General features: G+C 36.8%; 1 non-coding gene and 1 pseudogene across 1 annotated transcript; one reads left to right on the forward strand and one right to left on the reverse strand.

Annotated features, from left to right (window-relative positions):
- Positions 1-21815, forward strand: part of LOC127104218 (uncharacterized) — a 127501-nt pseudogene that overhangs the window by 88961 nt on the left and 16725 nt on the right.
- LOC127108926 (small nucleolar RNA R71) lies at positions 11576-11682 on the reverse strand. The gene has a single exon (XR_007796424.1). It is a non-coding gene; the product is annotated as a small nucleolar RNA R71 (small nucleolar RNA).

Here is a 21815-nt window from a genome sequence, read left to right on the forward strand (position 1 = left end):
GTTGAACCTCCTTCGATCTGTCGAATTTTGTGAATAATCAAACTCTTAGAAATTTCACTAAGTACCAAACCAAATCCTTCATACGTCGAACATTGATGTTTTGCTCCAATGTCTCTAGTCGAAAGGCGTGTAACCTTGCCTTGTGTTTGTGCATAAATTCTAACTAATTCCCTTGTCCAATTAGTAATTGAAACTTTTTGACTAACAAATTGCCCCAAAAAAATGCCACTTTCAATTCATTTTTTAGAGACAGATAACATTTTTGAAATTTCACCACTACTCAAAGTTATGCGTTGACGTCACTGTCATCATGGCTATTACTTATAACGTCTTTTCGAGATGCACGTGTTTAGAAAAACCATCATGGCTTCGAGTTCCTAGGAAAATTATGGATCACACACAATTCCAACTTCCCACTTTCTCACTCTTCGTGGGACACTTGTCAAAAAAGTTTTTTCTGAGTTTATTTTCTTTAAAGGACGGTAAAGAAAAATTGAAGAAAACGAACGATTTTCTCCCAAAGCTATAAATAGCTTTTTCTCATCTTCTTCTAATTTCTTCAATTTTTCTTCATCTTCAGCAAGATTCAAAGTTTCTCTCTAAAAAAATACTCAACCTCCATTTACTTCAACTCAAATGGTATCCACATCAACTCTGGACCAGAAGATTCCTCTTATTGCATCCATTACTATGCCAATTCTTGCTGGAAATCAATTGTTCGTCCCTGAACCTCCTCTTCGGGAAGAAAAAGCCCTTATTTGGAAATCTTATGTATTAATTTCTTTTACTATTTCTGACATTACTCATGCTTCTTCCGGTCCTTTCCTTGATTTTAATGTGAACGTAGAAAGAGTTAGTGAGTTCTTCCTCTATTACCACCGTACAAAACCTCTTGCAACCATAGATCAACCCTTAGATTTTACTTATATATCTACCTGTGTATTTCACTTGGATTTGTATACCAATCAATCTAACTACCTTAATTGGTTAAATAAGGTAGAATCCAAGAAAGTACAGGTTTGGAAAGATCAAAGTCTTTTCGACCTGCTCTAACTATCTAGGGTAAGTCATGTATACAGTCATGTAGCGGGGTATTCGTTACCTTTAGATTTATTGACTAAATCAAAAGTAAACATATAATTCGAGTCGTCACTGCACTTCTATTTATCCAAAGGAAAGGTTAGAAAGCGAGCAAAAACCAAGTAAGAAGTTTTATCAAATCAAAAACTAATAAAAATGTCAGAGATCTGGGTAAGGGGGTTGGTTATGAAATGGGAAGGTTTAAAGCACCTAAAACATCCTTAGTACTCTAAGGGAGCCCTTTTTTCAAAGATGTATTGTAGGTTGGTATTTATGAAAAGATTTGTGCAAACAAGATTGGGGAGATGAGAAAAGAATATACATATTTACGATTTTGTTGTTTGAATGGATAAACCCATTGCCTACGTACCATCACAAAGGTAGGACCAAAACCTCGTAGTTCGGGGTAAAAATCTCAAAAGATTGGTGAATTGATTTGATCAAAAGCCTTAAGGTCTTTTGTTATCAAAGGGAGAAAACTCAACCTAAACCAACAATCCACCATGTGAGAAAAGCTTCAACATACTAGTGAGGGATCCATCCTATAATAAGTATGGAAGACTTATAGTCCAATTACTAAGGATAAGGTGAGGTTTACATCAACCACTATGATAACTCAAACCTATGGCTAATGTTTATGAAAAAGGTTTTAACAAAGGTGGCCATTGGAACCACAAAAACAACTTGAAGTGAGTTGTATTTACAAGTTAGAAGTATTCACAAAATAAGGTCAAAGTTGACTTAAGATTCATTCAAAATAAGTATTAGTGAAAAGAATTTTAAAAAAAAAATCAAAGGCATAAGGCCTAGGTTTCTAGTTTGAAAACAATGTCAATGTTTGCACAAAATGAGTTTGCCTTGGGTTAGAGTGAGGAGAAGAAGAGAAGGGCTAGTCTTAAACATGCAAAGATAAGAGAAGAGATAAAACCCTTGGAGTTCCTCTTCTTGAGATCATAAAGATGATTCAAGATGCTCCTTCCTTTGGACTTAGCAAATAACCCAAACAATCAATCAAATATTATATTCAAGCTCCTAGGATCTCCACTTGACTTGTCTCTCTTAACTTGGCTACTCATGACAATGGTCCTTCTTACTATCTCAAGTTTGGAATCCCTATCACACAAGAGCAAACATCAAAAAGTTCACAACACTAAGAGAAATGGACAAAGAATGAGTTTAGATTAGAAAGTCCTTTGAAGTCAACTTTTAAATTAAGCATTCTAAAGGCATGATGCCTAGTTGCTCTTCAACAAGTTTAGCATTCTAAAGGCATGAGGCCTAGTTGCTCTTGAACTCCTTAAAGCATAGGTAAGGTCCTGATTCTAAGTCCTTTCTCCTTTTTGCATTGGGTTCACAAACAAAGACAAAACAAACACAAAGCAACAATATATTTATATACAATAATGAGCTCAAATGAGCAAAAGGAAAATGACATAAACATAAAGTATGAGCTCAAATGAGCAAAGGGAAAAGCAATATGAATTAATGAGCAAGAAAGTAAATTGCATTAAAGTAAATTGCAAGAAATTAAATGCTTGAATTAAAGTTAGTAGTTAATAGTTAATGTTAGTGTGTCATAAAAGAATTTAGCGTTATGTTAAGCAATCGTAAGTGGACTAATGTAGTAGTCACACCTATCTGAGGCCGGTCAATAAAACTATAGGCAAATAAACACAAGTTAGAGATCATGACTAGTAAGCCAAGCTCCTATAACTTGCCATGCCAAAAGAAAAGAAGGAAAGGCCTTGTATGAATTTTAGGTTTTTTGCTTGACCAAGAAGCAACCTATCTTGGACACAAAGCAACTCACTTGATCTTTAATCAAGTTGAGTTTGATTTGGATCAAAGAAGGTTAAGCCTCTCATATGTCAAGACTAACCACAAGTCATTAACTCATTGGCCAAAATAAAAAGAAGAAGATGAAGATGAAATGAAATGGATAAAGAAAATTCAAATGGAATAATCAAAACACAATGATCAAATGTGAATGAAATCATCATCAACCAATGTAAAACAGAGGAGAAATGAAGGTTAGAAGTCAACAAAGTCAAACATATTTTTTTGGTATTTTTGAAATTAAAATAAATGCAAAATTAAAATGGTTAAAATGTGGTCAAACCTCAAATTCAATTCAAATCAACTTCAACAAGTCCAATTGAATCATCATAGGTCTAACATTGGTCAAACAAGGTTTGACAAATTTTCTCAACATTTTTTTAAAACAGAAACTATTTTAAAACAATTAAAAAACAAATAAAAATAACACATTATGAATTAAAATATCAAATAAATCTCAAATCAATTAAGAAATTGATGAGATTATTTTTCATAGACTTATCATGATCCATATGTGTTAAGAAAATATTTTTGGAATTTTTGAATATCAAAAAGTATTTAAAATGAATTAAAAACTATTAAAAACCAAATAATTCACAAAAAATATTAAATGGAATCACAAAAATAATTAAAAATCAGATTATGAAACTAGATTTTTCAAGAAATTTTTTGCCATTGGTCTCATATTTTTGTGATTCCAAATAAAATAGTTATGATTTTTTTTTAAATAAAAAGGTATAAAAGAAAAATAAAACAGAAATTAGAAAATGCTAAAAAATCAGGAGCGTTGGATTCACTTCATTAATTGACGTGGCAACATCCAAGGGTTCAGAAGCGCGCGCGTACCATGGTCACAAGTCAAATGCATCACACAACGAATTAAAAAAAGTAAACAGAAAGCATGGCCATGATTAGAACGTGTGAGTGAGATCCAAAGGCTCAGGAGGATCCACGTGGGGATGGTGGTGGAAACCACCATCTTCTCCGGTGGACCAACCAACTCCGGCCACCAGTTGCAGGTTTTTGAACCTCAATAAAAATACACAAACGTGGTACCAAAATGAAGTTGGGGTGATGTACATCACCCCTGTAACCTTGGATTGTCCTCAAGATCTCTATCAAGTGAGAAATCTGAGCTGGAAATTCAAGGTGTGCAAACTGAAGTGCTTTAAAACATGAAATCAAAGCCACCACTGGCTTGCCTCTTGCACGAGGACTTCAGAAAACCATTTGAACACAAGCAACTCACATTGTATGATGAGATTCAGATCAAAACAGTTGGATCATATACCTTTGAAGAGCAGCTTTAATCAGCACGATTCCTTCCAACTTTTGCTTCCAATTTGATCTTGAGATGTGATATGAATGCAAGGCTAAGGAATAAGTCTTGAAGATCAACTGATTTTGTTGAAATTCAAGCTTGAATTGAGAAAATAAAAATCAGAATTCCTTTGGTATGGTTGGGTTTTCACTTCTGCAGAGTTTCAGGTTGCCTTAAGGTTGATATTTGAATGAGGGAAGCATTGTATTTATAGCTGGAGCTGATGCCAAGTGAGGGAAAACTCGTGTGCATGAAGCTTTGGGTCCTCCATGCATGGGCCTGTACAGGCACATGTGAGGCCCAAAAATAAGTGAATTCACAAGCTGAGATCATTCCAAGTTGAAATGGACGTGCAATTTGAACTGCAATGGCTTGTGCATGAAGATTCAAAGTGAAATGCATAATTGGTCACAAATGTTCACCTCTTCGAAAGTCATACATAGAAAATCCAAACATAGGCATGTGAGTAATGGTTAGAAAGGTCTTGACATAAGGAACAAAAGCTATGTTGGTAAAAAATCCATTTGGAGTTTGGAAATTTGTGAAATTTGGCCTTGAAGTTTGAGGTACAAAACATGTATAAGTTTCCTTTAAATTTTTTTGCCAAAAGTGACTAACATCAAGCCCTTATGTTATGCAAGTCTTAAATGGAAAAACCTTCAACATAAAAGTTGTATATATCTTTAAGATGATAAATTTAGACTCAAATTTTGCATCATTTGGATTTTGGATGAGAAAGTCATGGGCCCTTGAAGTTAGGCATTTTCAACATTCAATGGTTTTGGTCCAAAGTGACCTATAATGTTTTGTATTATCACATGTGTTTATTTTAGGATTATGAAATTTTGTACAACATAAAATTTGAAGTAGACACCTTAAGCTTTCCAATGAAATTTGTCTCACCTCAAAATCATAAAAAATGAAGAAGTTAGGTCCTTGGGAATTTGACCCAAAATAAGGGTTTCAGTCAAAATGACCTATAATGTTTTGAAATGAATGATGACCTTCCAAGTTTCAAATGAATTTTTTATGAACATGAAAGTTGTTCATATGGTTCTTAAGAATATATTTTCTCTTGGGGTCATCTTCATTTGACAAACACATCAAAAGTTAAGTCTCAGTGGATCTCAAATTAGTCAGATGACTTGACTGGTCAACTTCTCAAGGCCAAACTTCAAATCTTGATGAGTGAATGATTGAGGATACTCACATAAGCTCATATATGAATAAAATAATGAATTAAAGAACTTCCCTTGATTTAATTTGATCATAGGTTGAGGTTGCTTCATAAGCAAGGCACAATTAATGCATAGTTGAATTAGGGTTTCCTTGGGAAACAATCCTTAAGCCCTTTGGTTTATCTTGATCAAATTGGAAAATTGAGATACTTGGGAGACATATATTATGGTTGAGATCTTTGGGAACCATTTTCATGCTTGCTTTCATCTTCATCTATCCATTTCATTGAGCTTAGGAGCCTCCTAGGAGCAAGGGATCTCATGTGATCACTTGAGCTTCAAAACAAAAGAATTTAGTGACATATTTTTGTGATTTTGGTTAGTAAACAAAATAATAAAAGCAATAATATACAATTCAATCATGCTTGGTGGTCTCAAACCAACTCGCACAAGTCCCAACCCAAGGGTTAAGGAGTCACTCATGTTATGATCCTTGAGGCAATGCTATGATGCCATGAGGGATCTTAGGGTCAAAATTAGGGTCTTACAAGTCAGAAAATGTTTCTTGGTGCGTTTCACTTTTGGAAGGGTTCAACAAACATCTTCTAACTATGTTGTGGCATGTTTACACCGACATTGTTTGATGTGGCTACCATTACTAGTCTTCGACCAACTAGCAAAGTCTTCGACCCATTTATCCAAAATGACAATAACATTGGCTTTAACTCAAAGTGTGCTAGCTTTACCAACTTCATCGTTGACCATTTTGACGAGACAACCAAGGAAGTTTCCGACAAAGAACACATTACCTTCTTGTCCCAATGGTTGTCACAATTTGTTTTTTGCTCAAGCTCTTTGCAAGTAGCAAAGTTTGTCACTCTAGCCAACCAACTACATTCTAGGAGAAACGTCTATTTAAGCCAATTATCTCATGCAATGAAAACATTTAGAATCACTTTATGAAGCTTCAGACTTGGCATCTCATGCAATGAAAACATTTAGCCTCGTCAACAATCCCAAAGGCCACATTTGAGCCATCTTTGATGGCTAACAAACCCAACAAACCCGTTGAAGAACCCAAGGAATGGTCAATCAAAGGAAGTAGACTAACATTACTTACTCCTACTGACAAAGGGCTTTTGGCACAATAGAGATTCATTAAATATTGTATGAGGTTTGTGAAGCGTTACATGTTTATTTTCCACATGGCTCCCTTTGTAGATAGACTTTATGGCACTACATGGTTCAGAAGAGAATTCCGTGCACTCGATGTTGAACACCAGGCTGAATCCAATGAGATCTGGAAAGCTTTTTTGACACAAAAACTATTGTCAACAATGCTTTCGACCAAAAAAGGGCCAAATAGGTTTTTCTGGGTATCTACCCAACCTTGTGGATCAATAATTTAGTTTTTTGTCAGCTCAAACCTAATTCCTACTTTCAGTGCAAGAAGGACCTATGCCTGAGCATTGTCTGAATGTCTGAAGAGACATATTTTGAAATACTTGCATGACAATCTAAAGAAAGTTTAGAGCTTAGCCATTTCAAATTCCAAAAATCCTTCTACTGCACTCGAGAGTTTGACACCTGATGGAAGGACTATCAAACTGCAAAATTTGTCAACGTGATGACCAAGACGCATCATCTAACTAAAGCTTTCATTTCCTTGTAGACCAAGTTTGAAAAAAGTACAAGTACTCACATTAAAGATATTTGTGCTTTTCAATGTTACTTAGAAACTGTGTACAATCCTCATGACCTTTGTTGGACCATCTTTGAGGCAACTGCTACTTTAAAAGAAAAAACTTATTGAGAAAATACCAAAGCTAAAATGTCCCTCATATGTGAAGGATAAATATCTTTTTGCTTTGTTTTTTCATAAGTAGAATAATGTATAAAATACTTATAAAAAACCTTCCCAAATAATGGTTTCGACCAAGCATGATATATACAATTATTGCGATCACCTTTATATCAATATCAATCACGTCGAAGACTTATCCGACATTGTTGATGGTGAGGCATTAAGGCTCATTTGATTAAACTTTTTCTCCTTTTATGTCTCTTGGTCTAACTATGTTGCACTTCTGTATAGCTACCGCTTTGAGAAAAGCCACGAGGGATGTTGTCGATGTAGGTGACCAGTATGGCCAAGTGCCAAAGGTAATACTAGCATTTTCTTCTAACTTTGCATTTCATGGTAGAAGTATTCTAACTCATGTTTCAATCTATAAAGTAAAAAAAAGATTATTTCCACTGCTGTTACTGTAACACCCCATTTTTTTATTAGATATTTAATTATATTTTAATTGTTTGAATTATGGAGTTTGATGATTTATTTTATGGCTAGGTGTTGGGCGGGTATGTATTCTTGAGATAGAGGTATAGAGAAATGATATAAGTAAGTAGAATAATTTAAAATTGTTTTGATAATTAAAAATAATGTTTTGTTTATTTTTATTATATTAATCAGTGAAAATAGAATAATTTGGCTAAATATGAGAAATTGAGAAAGTTAATGGGAGGAAGGAATATGAGATAATTAAGTTTGGGACAAGTTGGTGATTTGGAAAAGTTTACCCTAAAAATAAAAAGTTAAGAGAAACATAGGTTTAGGGAGATTTTCACAGTATGTGACATCTGAGAAAAGGGAGCAAAGAGGCAAGAGGCAAAGTAATCAAGGGAAGAGAGTGAAGGTTTCAATTCAGAATTTTTCAAGGAATTCAGGTAAGGGTGAGAACTTATTCCAATAGTAATGGGTATGGTAGAAGGGTAGAATGGAGAAATCTTTAATCTCTTTAGGATTGGGTGTTTTGATTCATAATTTTGAATTTGGATGCTACGATAGTTGTTATATGATGATTATATGATGGATTTCGTGTCTCTTATGTGCGTGTATTTTTATGTTTTTATGATTAAACATATATCCACCATTGTTGCAATTTCGAATGTTTTAGGCATAACTTTAAAACTGTGATTAAATGATTTAATTGTATTAAATTTATAAATTAACTTTAGATAATTAGAGTATTGCATGGTTTATAATTTTCAGAGCATTTGGCTTTTTACGGAATCGAAATCGGAGGTCCAAAAGGCCTCCAACGATGAAAAACGCAGAAAATTCTGCATTCTTTCCGTCACGACCGCGCTCAGTGCGAAAACCTTTTTTGTGTTTTTTGGTCGAAATCGTTTTGGCTATAACGTTTGATTTGTAAGTCCAAATCGGGTGTTGATTGAAGTGTTGGAAATATGAAATAAAGGGCTATAACTTTGTTTCAGGAATAAAATAATTTTGGTGATTATTTCATGGACGTTTTGGGGGTTGAAGAAGATGAAAATTATGTTGGAAATTTTAGAAAACAACAACTTTTTAGTAACGCCTTTGTGCACGGTTTTGATCATAACTTCCAACTTGTTAATCATTTTAGGTTGGGGTTTGAAGCTTTAGAAATCTGACTCTTTGAAATATAAAATGATGGTGATAATTGAATTGTTTAAGTATTATTCTTATGCCTACTGTGTTGAAGAAGTTTTTGTTCATACATTCGATTAATGAATTGTTGACATATCCCGACGATTTTGGTCATAACTTTTATTCTGTAAGTCCGATTTTGATGTCATTTGAAGCATTATAAAGTTAACGCTCAGACCTATAACATGGTAATGATTGTTGATATGTTTTAATAATATTCACATGCCTAGTATGTTAATAAATGTATTGGTTTACACATTTGGTTGATGAGTCATTGCATTATTGTAATATCATGGTGTGATAATTATGTTGTTATGTATGATAACATGAAATAATATCACATTCTAGGACTCAATTTAATTAAATTATATTATTATTTACTTCAATTTATTTTAATTTATTCGATATTACTCGGTATTTTCTTTCTATTTATCTCAGGTAGTTTATTTGAAGCACAAGTAAAAAAAGGGAAGAAAAGGAGGTGAAAAAGGAATGAAAAGAAGCAAATATCAAAAGCCAAAGCCCAGCCCAAAAGCACATGCGTTGTGCCTGTGACGAACGTCACACATGCTGTGACGAGCGTCACGCTTTACACACTTGTGTTACGAGCGTCACACATTGTGTGACGGACGTCACACCATTTCCCCTATATTTTTGGCACCAGGAACGCAACAGACCACGTTGAAGCCTACTATCACGCTTGACCGTTTGCAACGTGAAGACTATGTACACGGAAAACCCTTGGAAGCAGTTACAAAAAGTACCAATATAAATAGTAGCTTTTGGAAAAGCTCTCGGGTCGTCGTTCAATTTTCTTCTTCCAGCCGTGCAAGCATACCATTATTTTTATTTACTGTTTTTGCTTTTAATTGCAGTTTTTATTTTTATTTTCTTTTCCAGTTAAGCTTCCAGCAATTAAATAATTTTTCGCACAATAGTTTCTACACCGGAAACTATTGTGTACCTTTCACCGGATCTAACCTTACGTTAGAATCTAGTTTTTTTATTCCTTCGCTTTTATTTTTCTGTCTAATTGAAGAATTCAAGAACAAATCCAACCGGTCTGTGGTGGAGTGTTCAAGACTGCTATTTAATTACTCAGGTTCATTAATTATTGTTTGAATTTATATATGCCCTGCTTTATTATTTATTTATATTATCTGCCTGAGATGAATTTGTTTATGCATGATAATTATTTAGATCTGTTTAGCATGTCTGGCTAATTTATTTAGGTGTCGGTATGTAGAGTAAGCGGAATGAAGGAATCAAGTTAAGTCGGTTTAATTACGTTTAAAATTAAAATCACTCTTTTTATGGTCACAATTTACAGGTTTAATAACAAGGTTTTTGTACGAAAGTAAAAGACATAAAGAAGTTAAAAGCAATAGAACGAGAGTTTGAGTTTTTGACTGGACATTTTTAATTGGACATTAATTCTAGATCAGGGCGAGAGCAATTTTTAGAGTTAATTAAATTCTAATCTTTTTCAAAAAGTATTTTTAAAGATTGAATGTGAGGACGAGAGTTAAGCATTTGAGTTTAATTATATAACCTAAGTCAACAGAGCGAGAGTTTGAGATAAGGGTGTTTAAACGATTAGTGTTTTCTTAAAAAGAGTTTTTACGGATTCTATTATTTTCAAAAAGTGGTTTTTGACTTAACTAATAAGTGACCGCTACGTTAATATAAAATCATAGTTTATTCAACAGAGCGAGAGTTTGAGATAAGACTTTTAATCAATAGTGTCAACTGAAAAGATTTATTTTAAAACCAAGAAACCAACGAAGAATTGATTCCCTAATTACGACGAACTACATACCGATATCCGCTTATTAGATATTTAATTTAGATCCCATTTTTAGTTTTAACTTTTCCCCAAACAATCAAAGTATTACCCGCCTTAGCTTTACGAAGTAACCTTAGAAAACGGTATATCGATTCATAAGTCCCTGTGGGATCGATATCTTTTAAAACTACGCGATAGAACTGTGCACTTGCAGTTTGTACCCCAAATTCGACTCATAAAGTCGCGATCAAGTTTTTGGCGCCGTTGCCGGGGACTTTTATTTAGTCGATATCGTAACTCTTCTGTTACGCTGTAGAGACTAAGGCTTTTTCTTTTCTTTCTTTCTTTTGTTGATTTGTATGCCACATACTCGCTCACAAGGCGACCCGTTCTACTTACGAATCAACGATATCGAACTATATCTCCGAGTCTTACGACGAATTCGGGAATATCGTGCTGCAAACAATCTCCCTCCTGTCGAACTTCCTGATCTCAAAAATCTTCTTCCTTCGCCGATACCCGAGATGGCAGAACCAGCTCGTGCTCTTCGAGATTACGTCGCTCCATCGCAAGATGAACCGCATTCGAGTATTGCTCCACCCGCAATCGAAGCAAACAACTTCGAACTTAAACCTTCACTGTTGCAGGCAGTACAACAGAACCAATTCTCTGGAAATCCTACCGAGGATCCAAACCTTCATTTATCCGTATTTGTCCAATACGCTGATACTGTTAAAGCTAACGGTGTCACTTCAGAGGCAATTCGACTTCGTCTTTTTCCTTTCTCGTTAAGAGATAGCGCTAGAAGATGGCTCCAGTCTCTCCCTTCCAACTCAGTCACCACATGGAATGAGTTAAAGAAAGTCTTTCTTGCCCGATATTTTCCGCCAAGCAAAACAGCTATGTTAAGAGCCCAGATAAATGGATTTAAACAGAAAGATAACGAGTCTCTTTTCGAAGCATGGGAAATATACAAAGACATGATGAGACTTTGCCCACACCATGGTTTAGAGGACTGGTTAGTAATTCATACATTCTATAATGGTCTCTTGTACAACACGAGGTTGATAATAGACGCCGTCGCAGGTGGTGCACTAATGAACAAACCTTATGCTGATGCTTACCAACTTATCGAAAGCATGGCCCAAAATCACTATCAGTGGGGAACCGAACGAACAATGGCAGAAAAACCTCAAACGAAGACTGGCATGTACGAAATAAGTAACCTTGATCATGTTAATGCAAAAGTGGATGCTCTGGTCCAGAAAATTGAAAGTTTAAATGTATCACCTCCAGCCACCGTGGTTGCCATAACTCAGAATTGCGAAGTCTGTGGAATCCAAGGTCACACTCCTGCAGATTGTCAACTCCTAACAGGAATCCAAGCGGAGCAAGTAAACTATGCTCAAGGAAGTCCCTACTCGCATACCTATAACTCAAATTGGAAGAATCATCCAAATTTTTCATATAAGAGTAATAATGCTTTATACGCACCTGGACAATCTCCAAATCAAGCCCCAGCTATACCTCCGGGATATCAAAAGCCGACCCCATCTATGCCTAACAATAACGCCCCTAGAAAATCCAACTTGGAAATCATGATGGAAAACTTTATAGCTTCTCAACAACAAACCAATAAAAATTTCTTAAACCAGAATGTACACACTGGCGAACAAATTAAACAACTAGCAAGTAAAGTGGATGCCCTGGCTACCCATAACAAAATGTTGGAAACGCAAATATCACAAGTAGCTCAACAACAAGCGCCTACTGCTGCCCCAACTGGTACATTTCCTGGACAGTCCCAACCTAACCCGAGAAGCCACGCTCACGCAATCATACCAAGAAGTGGAACGGAAGTGGAAGGACCATCTGACCCAAGGATAGAAAACCAAAACTCTAAAAAGTCAACTGAGGAAGAAAATAAACCTAAGGAAAAGGAAGAGAGTAATAAGGAAACCGTAGAAAAGAAGGAACCTTATGTACCTCCACCACCTTATAAACCACCTATCCCTTACCCTCAAAGGCTTATTAAGACCAAAGATGCGGGCCAATTTAAAAAAATTGTTGACCTACTAAAACAATTAAACGTCACAATTCCGTTCACAGAAGCTATTACGCAGATGCCCTCATATGCCAAGTTCTTAAAAGAAATTCTTTCTAATAAAAGGAAACTTGAAGATAGCGAAACCGTTACACTCACTGCAGAATGTAGCGCTATAATCCAGAATATGCCTCTTAAACTCAAAGACCCGGGTAGTTTCTCTATACCCTGTCACATAGGAAAATTTGTCATCAACAAAGCCTTATGCGATTTAGGAGCCGGTATTAGTGTTATGCCTTTATCCATATGTAAGAGACTGGAAATGGGAAATTAAGACCAACTAAAATGTCTGTGCAACTAGCAGATCGTTTTAGAGAAGATGAAATTACACCCATCATACTAGGAAGACCGTTCTTAGCAACTGACGGTGCAATCATAGACGTAAAACGAGGACGACTCACTTTCGAAGTAGGAGAAGAGAAAATTGAGTTCATTCTTTCCCAATTTTTGAAAGCACCTGCAATAGAAGATACATGTTACTTCATGGATATCATCGATGAATGCATAAAAGAAACGGAAAAAGACAAATCATCTGACTATCTTGTAGAAGACAAACTTAACCAATGTTTGGCAATAACACCGGACCCTACGCAATGCCTTAAGAAACCAACCCTAGACCTGAAAACACTTCCCAAAAATCTGAGATATGAATTCCTAGACTTAGAACTTGAACGACCAGTGATAGTTAATGCAGACCTAGGAAGACTCGAAACAGAAAAACTCCTGCATATCTTAAGAAAGTATCCAACCGCGCTAGGATACAACATCACCGATCTTAAAGGAATAAGTCCTTCTATTTGTATGCACCGCATCATGTTAGAAGAAGACTGTAAAACTTCTAGGGAACACCAGAGAAGACTAAACCCGATCCTGAGTGAGGTAGTGAAGAAGGAAATAACCAAGTTATTAGAGGCAGGCATCATATATCCTATATCTGATAGCAAATGGGTTAGTGCTGTACACGTAGTACCGAAGAAAGGAGGAATAACAGTTATTGAAAACAAAAAAGGAGAAACTATAACCAAACGAATCGAATCGGGATGGAGAATGTGCATTGACTATAGGAAACTAAACAAAGCAACCCGAAAAGATCATTTCCCTTTACCATTCATTGACCAGATGTTAGAACGATTGGCAAAACATTCTCATTTCTGCTATCTAGACGGTTACTCAGGCTTCTTTCAAATACCAATTCATCCTGATGACCAAGAAAAGACAACGTTCACGTGCCCTTTTGGTACCTTCGCTTATAGACAAATGCCGTTTGGCTTGTGTAATTCTCCTGCAACCTTTCAAAGGTGCATGATGGCAATATTCGCCGATTTTCTCGAAAACATCATGGAAGTATTTATGGATGACTTTTTCGTATGCGGACAAAGCTTCGAAGAATGCCTTGAAAACCTAGAAAGAGTTCTAGAGCGATGTGTAAAAGTAAACCTAGTACTTAATTGGGAAAAATGCCACTTTATGGTACAAGAAGGAATTGTTTTAGGACACATCATCTCGAACAGAGGAATTGAAGTAGACAAAGCCAAAATAGAGGTAATCGAAAACCTTCAACCCCCGAAAACCGTGAGAGAAGTAAGAAGCTTCTTAGGACACGCCGGTTTTTACCGACGATTCATTAAAGACTTCTCTAAAATAACTAAACCTTTAACCGGACTATTGATGAAAGATGTTGAATTCATATTCGACAATAAATGTTTAGAAGCATTTCAAACGCTTAAGCAAGCGTTGATCTCCGCACCCATAATGCAGACACCAGATTGGAATGAACCATTCGAAATAATGTGTGATGCCAGTGATTATGCTGTAGGTGCTGTTTTAGGACAACGAAAGGATAAAAAGCTTCACGTAATATATTACGCAAGCAGAACTCTAGATGAAGCACAAATGAATTACGCCACGACCGAGAAAGAGCTTCTAGCAGTAGTATTTGCGCTAGATAAATTTCGTTCTTACTTGGTCGGAGCCAAAATAGTCATTTACACTGACCACGCTGCTATCAAATACCTCTTAACAAAAAAGGATGCTAAACCTAGACTCCTAAGATGGATCTTGTTGCTACAAGAGTTCGATTTGGAAATCAAAGACAAGAAAGGAACTGAAAACGTAGTAGCAGATCACCTCTCTAGACTTGAGAACCTTGAACCGGAAAGAACATCAATTAACGATGATTTCTCGTACGATAAACTTATAGCTACTTTGGAAGAAAATAACGCTGATAAACAGGTAGAAACCACCTTAGCTATATCTGTTACACCATGGTACGCTGATCTCGTCAATTATTTAGCTGCCGGAATAGTTCCACCTACTTTATCCTACCAGCAGAAGAAACGATTCTTCTATGACATAAAACACTATTACTGGGATGACCCCTTACTTTTTAAAAGAGGCCCCGATGGTATTTTTCGTCGATGTATACCCGAAGAAGAAGTAGAAAATATAATCCAACACTGTCACTCCGCTCCTTATGGTGGACATGCAAGTACATCCAAGACCTGCTCTAAAATCCTACAAGCCGGTTTTTATTGGCCAAATATATGGAAGGATGTACATGCGGCTATTAAGAAATGTGATAGATGTCAACGCACAGGAAACATATCTAGACGTGACGAGATGCCACAAAAGGGCGTTTTGGAAGTAGAGATTTTCGACGTGTGGGGAATAGACTTCATGGGACCTTTTCCACCCTCTTTCGGTAACAAATACATACTCGTGGCGGTTAACTACGTTTCAAAATGGATTGAAGCTATAGCTTCTCCAACAAACGACACCCGAGTAGTAACTAGACTCTTTAAGAATATAATATTTCCGAGATTTGGTGTCCTAAGAATAGTAGTCAGTGATGGTGGATCGCATTTCATATCCAAGGTACTCAAAAAACTGCTGTTTAAGTATGGCGTAAGGCATAGAATAGCGACGCCTTATCACCCTCAAACCAGCGGGCAAGTGGAAGTGTCTAACAGAGAGATTAAACAAATATTAGAAAAAACAGTCGCCACTTCAAGGAAAGACTGGTCATTAAAATTACCAGAAGCTTTATGGGCTTATCGAACTGCTTACAAAACTCCCATAGGGACGACCCCATTTAAGCTTATTTATGGAAAATCCTGCCACCTCCCGGTAGAATTAGAACATAAAGCCTATTGGGCTATCAAAAATCTAAACTTAAACTATAAGGCCGTCGGTGAAAGGAGAATCCTTGATATAAATGAACTGGAGGAACTCAGAAGAGACGCCTATGAAAATGTCAGAATCTACAAAGAAAGAACAAAACAATGGCATGACAAGCATATATCAAGGAAAATCTTCAAACAAGGCGATGCAGTCCTTTTATTTAACTCTAGGCTAAAGTTGTTTCCGGGAAAACTACGATCCAGATGGTCAGGTCCTTTTCATATCACCAATGTCTTTCCCAGTGGAGCAGTAGAAATTAAAGGCAAATCTATGGAACCATTTACCGTAAACGGGCAACGTCTAAAACATTATCACTATGCGGAAAACAATGAAGATTCGCAAATCTTACACTTAGATGAAATGCCTCCAGAATTTATAGATTATATTTGATAGTTTTTATGTCGAGCTTGCGACATTAAACAAAGCACTTAGTGGGAGACGACCCACAATTTTTTTTCTTCCTTAATTATTCTTTTAAATTTTGTTTAGTATTCATTCTTAATTTATTTTAATTTATTAAAAACTTTTCTCTTCTTCTTTCGGCATTTGGCCAAATCCTGACTATAACTCATGTTTTTCTTTTCTCTAGCTAACACTAACCTGATGGGACAAATTGACCGTATGGGTATCAAATTCAGAGGAAAAGCTCAGAAACAAAGGTTTGAGGAACTAGCCACGAGAGAAATGCTGCCTAGTTTGTATGCTGATGACTGGGTAATGACTGCCCTTGGACTAAGAGAAAGTGTCCTGTATTTGTTGAGTCAGATAGGGTGGGAAACCTCTCCTATCCGTAGACATTTCGTCACCTACCAGAGACTAACACTAGAATTCCTTAGCTCCCTGATCTATCTACCCAGCCATGGGAAAGGAATTAGCAGAGGTTTTATCCAGTTCAGAATGTTCAACATGGAGTACCAATTTAATATTCGAGACTTTACCAACCTTTTAGGTTTCCCTACCTCCCTTGATACATTCACAGTGAGCCAGGAAGAACTTTTTGAATATAGAGAACTTGAACACTTTTGGGGTAGCTTGACTGGAAATAACGATCCCGAGGAACATGAGTTTCTCTCTGGAAACATACATAACCCGACCTTCCGTTATTTCCATAAGATCCTGACCCACACCTTATTTGGAGAGAAGCCAAACAGTACTTCAGTTTCACGTGATGAACTCTTCATCATATTTTGTGCTTCCCAGAACCGTCCAGTAAACGGTGCCACCTTTATGCTAGCAAATTTTGACCACCTTATCCAAGATGAATGAGCACCAATTCGAATAGGCGGTTTGATAACCATGATTGGTAATGCTATCGGATTACGTCAGCCTATGCTTGACTTAAGCCCTTTTTGTGGCATTACGATTATGAGTATACCCTTCCTCTTCAACACTATGTTTATAGCAAACCTCGGATCTGAAGAGTTTGAGCTTATAATTAATAACCAAGTTCTTTGCCTATTTACCTTGCCCAGTCCCAGGACCAGTGTTCATAACCGCAATAACTGGCTCTACAATCTGAACGCAACACCCTCTCCTGCTAGATCCACTGAATCCATCCAGGACTATGAGATCTGTGATGACCAGATCCCTTATGCTGAATCTGACCCTCAGACGCCATCTGGCTATTATGATATTGACCCTCCTCCTCAGCCTGTTCAGACTGAAGAATCGGCAATACCCGACCTTAGACATCATATGCCCGGAACTGATTATAACACCGCCATTGAAGCTTTGATGTCAGAACAAGACGCCCTCAGAGAAGAGTTCTCTAACATGAGACACGAAGTTCTAGGATGCATGAACAGTATGACAAATCAGTTTCACGAGTTGCTAAACCGTGTTAACTCTTTTGCTCCTCCGGCCAGAGATCGTGCAGATGGATAGAAGTCGTTTTTCTTAATTATTTAGTTTTAGTTAGATTATTCATTAATGCTATTTCAAATTATGTTCGTATTTGTTTCTTTTTCGTAATCTTTTGTTTTCCTCTTTCCAATGTTACATTATGATTATTTTATGAAGCTATTGATTTATTTTACTTTATTATGAATTATGCAATATCTATCAAGAATGCTCTCTACTGTTGCTACCTACATAACTTATTAAAGAAAAATATATTTATGCACTATTATACAAAGTAGAATAGCATGCAGGGGAAATTTAAATAGCAGAATAAAATAATCTGAAGCAAAACAAAATAATAAAAATTACTATAATTATCATGAAGAACGCTAGCAGTAACCATGCCAAAAAGATTGTGTGACGAGCGTCACACAATCTATCACGGACGTCACGCCAAGTGCTTGTGACGCCCGTCATGCCCCTGTAACGAGCGTAACACCTTCTGACTAGGTGAACGTTACAAAGCCGTTAGAGACGACCGTTACACCTCTTCACCTTTTTACCTTCCCCATTTATTCACATTTACCCACATTTATTTACTTTTCAACCACTCCCTTTCCAACTTCAAATTTTTTTCCTATAAATACCCACCATACCTTTCTTCCTACATCACAACTATTCTATACAACCAAATATATTTTCTTTTCTTTCCTAATTACTTCTTCCAACTCATTCATCAGTATGGCGGGAAATCAAAATTTCGGAAATATCATCTTCCGATCCGAAGATGAAAATTATCAAAGGGAGCAGTTCGAGCGTTTCCAACAACGAGGTGTCATCTCCACCAGGTATCCTGATCTAACTTGTTTACAAGAATTAGGATTAGTTCAAGGTATAGAATGGATGCTCCGTCTTGCTGATGTAACCTTTCTATGCACGCATAATCGACCTACCTACCCATCCCTAACCTTAGAATTCTTAAGCTCATATTCGTACAACACCCCCGCCGGTGAAGACGAGTACTTAACCGGTACCGCAACCTTCCGTATGTTCAACACCGAATACACCCTATCCCAAAACCAATTGAGTACCATGCTACAGTTCCCAGTAGGAGACCGAGTCCACCCAAGAATCCCTCCAAACTCAAACTGGAACATAGTTGCCGCCTTCGACCTCTTTAGGAAAATATCCGGTGTAGATGCCAACAACTGGGAAGAGCTCCTTGTTTCCCATATCCATAACCCAACTATCCGGTACTTTATCCGCATCTTGCAAAACACAGTTTTTGGAAGACCAAACAACAGCAAAGTCAACGCAAAGGAATTATTCTTCCTCCACTGTGTCTTCCAAAGAGATACACAGGTAAACGCTACCTCTTTCCTATTTCATCATATCCGCACCTTATGTGCTAGAGGCCGTCAACCTTTTGTAATTGGAGGATTGATCACCACAATAGCACTTGGCTTAAACCTAGGGGACCGACTCAAAACTTTAGAATCTTTACCTCCCCTATTTAGGGATATCAGCTACTGTCGGTCCAGCCGCCTGATTAAGAACAGAGTAGGCGGAAAATACTACCTTATGGTGAATAACCAGGCAGTCCCAAGCGTTATTCTACCCAACATTGCCCTAACAGATGTCACCAACCCCAGCCGCCACCTCTATGATCTGAATTCTCCTGAAGCTACCGAGCCTTCACATACAAATCCGTCTACAGACGAGTTCGAAGAAATGGAGCAAGGTGATCAGGCCCCTGCACAACAATCAGTCCCGCTCAACCCTTCCGATAATGCCGCTGGCCCATCCTCACGACGTCGTCGACGACGAACACCTGCAACCAACGACGACATCATGGATGCTATTGACGGTATGCAGGCGCAGAATCTCGAAATGATGCAAATGATGCGCCAAATGCAACAACAACAGGAAGCGAGGAATGCCATAACCGACCAGCGGTTCACTGATTTGCTTAGCAGGTTTGACAACTTAGAAGTACATCAACGATCACCAGGTCCAAGAACAAGAGGCGGCAGGCAGTATTAATTTTAGTTTCTATTTCTTCTTTTATTTATCTTTTGTTTTCTTTGAAACATTGGGGACAATGTTTCATTTAAGTATGGGGGGGGGGGGGGGGGGGAACCGTGTTCTTTCTATCTTCCATTTTTCAAGTATGTACCTTTCTTTTCATTGTTATTTCCCTTGAAATTATATAAAAAAAAAACAAAAATATCCTATTATAATATAGATTTATTTTAAGTTAAGTCCCAAGTGTGAAAAATTCCTATTATCTATTCCCTCAAATTTTCATGAGCCATAACAAAAATTCAACACACTCAGTAAGTATAAAGGTTGCTCATTTTATCAAACTTGAGACAAATTAAGACAAAAACTATTACCGCCAAACACTCTAAACAAACCTCAACATGTTAGATCAGAAAGACACATGTTATACAAGTCCATGGACTTTTAACTTTATAGTAACCCCGAGTAGTTTATACGAGAAGTCAGCACCATCTTAATAGCAAACTACGTGGAGAGCCGATGAATATAAGTGAATGATTCCCAAAGTAACAAAAAAAATATTTATATCAGGAAATGCACTAAGTAAGTTAGGTGATCCTTACCAGATCATTTAATCTAAAGGTTGCAGATCATACAAAAGCATAATATGAGTTGGTTCAGCAGGTATCTGGTGCTGAACTTGGTAGGGCAGACTACGATCCGATCCCCCGCAATTCGCAATGGACTGAATAACGAAGTTATCCGACTTATGTACCAGAACTTCTAGCTAAAAGGGGATCAGAATCACTAACCGGTTACTCCACTATGTGCGCGAAAAGATAAAGGGCTTAATGTGATTTCGCTAGAATGAAAACGGGTGAAATAAGAGTAAAGGAACTAGGATAGCTATAATAGCATGACTTGAACTGGTTTGCATAAGGTGGGGTTATCTGAGGTTGTGACGGTGGTTGTTAATGTCGAGATTTAACTCAAGTTACTTCTAAACAAGGTTTACATGCAACCTAGTACAAATTGATGTGTGTTTTGGAATTACATCTGGCTAAATTCTTAAAACAAGTTTTATACTGTATTTTGCTTGAGGACAAGCAAAGATCTAAGTATGGGGGAGTTTGATAACATGAAATAATATCACATTCTAGGACTCAATTTAATTAAATTATATTATTATTTACTTCAATTTATTTCATTTTATTCGATATTACTCGGTATTTTCTTTCTATTTATCTCAGGTAGTTTATTTGAAGCACAAGTAAAAAAAGGGAAGGAAAGGAGGTGAAAAAGGAATGAAAAGAAGTAAATATCAAAAGCCAAAGCCCAGCCCAAAAGCACAGGTGTTGTGCCTGTGACGAACGTCACACATGCTGTGACGAGCGTCACGCTTTACACACTTGTGTTACGAGCGTCACACATTGTGTGACGGACGTCACACCATTTCCCCTATATTTTTGGCACCAGGAACGCAACAGACCACGTTGAAGCCTACTATCACGCTTGACCGTTTGCAACGTGAAGACTATGTACACGGAAAACCCTTGGAAGCAGTTACAAAAAGTACCAATATAAATAGTAGCTTTTGGAAAAGCTCTCGGGTCGTCGTTCAATTTTCTTCTTCCAGCCGTGCAAGCATACCATTATTTTTCTTTACTGTTTTTGCTTTTAATTGCAGTTTTTATTTTTATTTTCTTTTCCAATTAAGCTTCCAGCAATTAAATAATTTTTCGCACAATAGTTTCTACACCGGAAACTATTGTGTACCTTTCACCGGATCTAACCTTACGTTAGAATCTAGTTTTTTTATTCCTTCGCTTTTATTTTTCTGTCTGATTGAAGAATTCAAGAACAAATCCAACCGGTCTGTGGTGGAGTGTTCAAGACTGCTATTTAATTACTCAGGTTCATTAATTATTGTTTGAATTTATATATGCCCTGCTTTATTATTTATTTATATTATCTGCCTGAGATGAATTTGTTTATGCATGATAATTATTTAGATCTGT

Source organism: Lathyrus oleraceus, chromosome 7 (genome assembly GCF_024323335.1).
Source record: "Lathyrus oleraceus cultivar Zhongwan6 chromosome 7, CAAS_Psat_ZW6_1.0, whole genome shotgun sequence".
Taxonomy (NCBI): domain Eukaryota; kingdom Viridiplantae; phylum Streptophyta; class Magnoliopsida; order Fabales; family Fabaceae; genus Lathyrus; species Lathyrus oleraceus.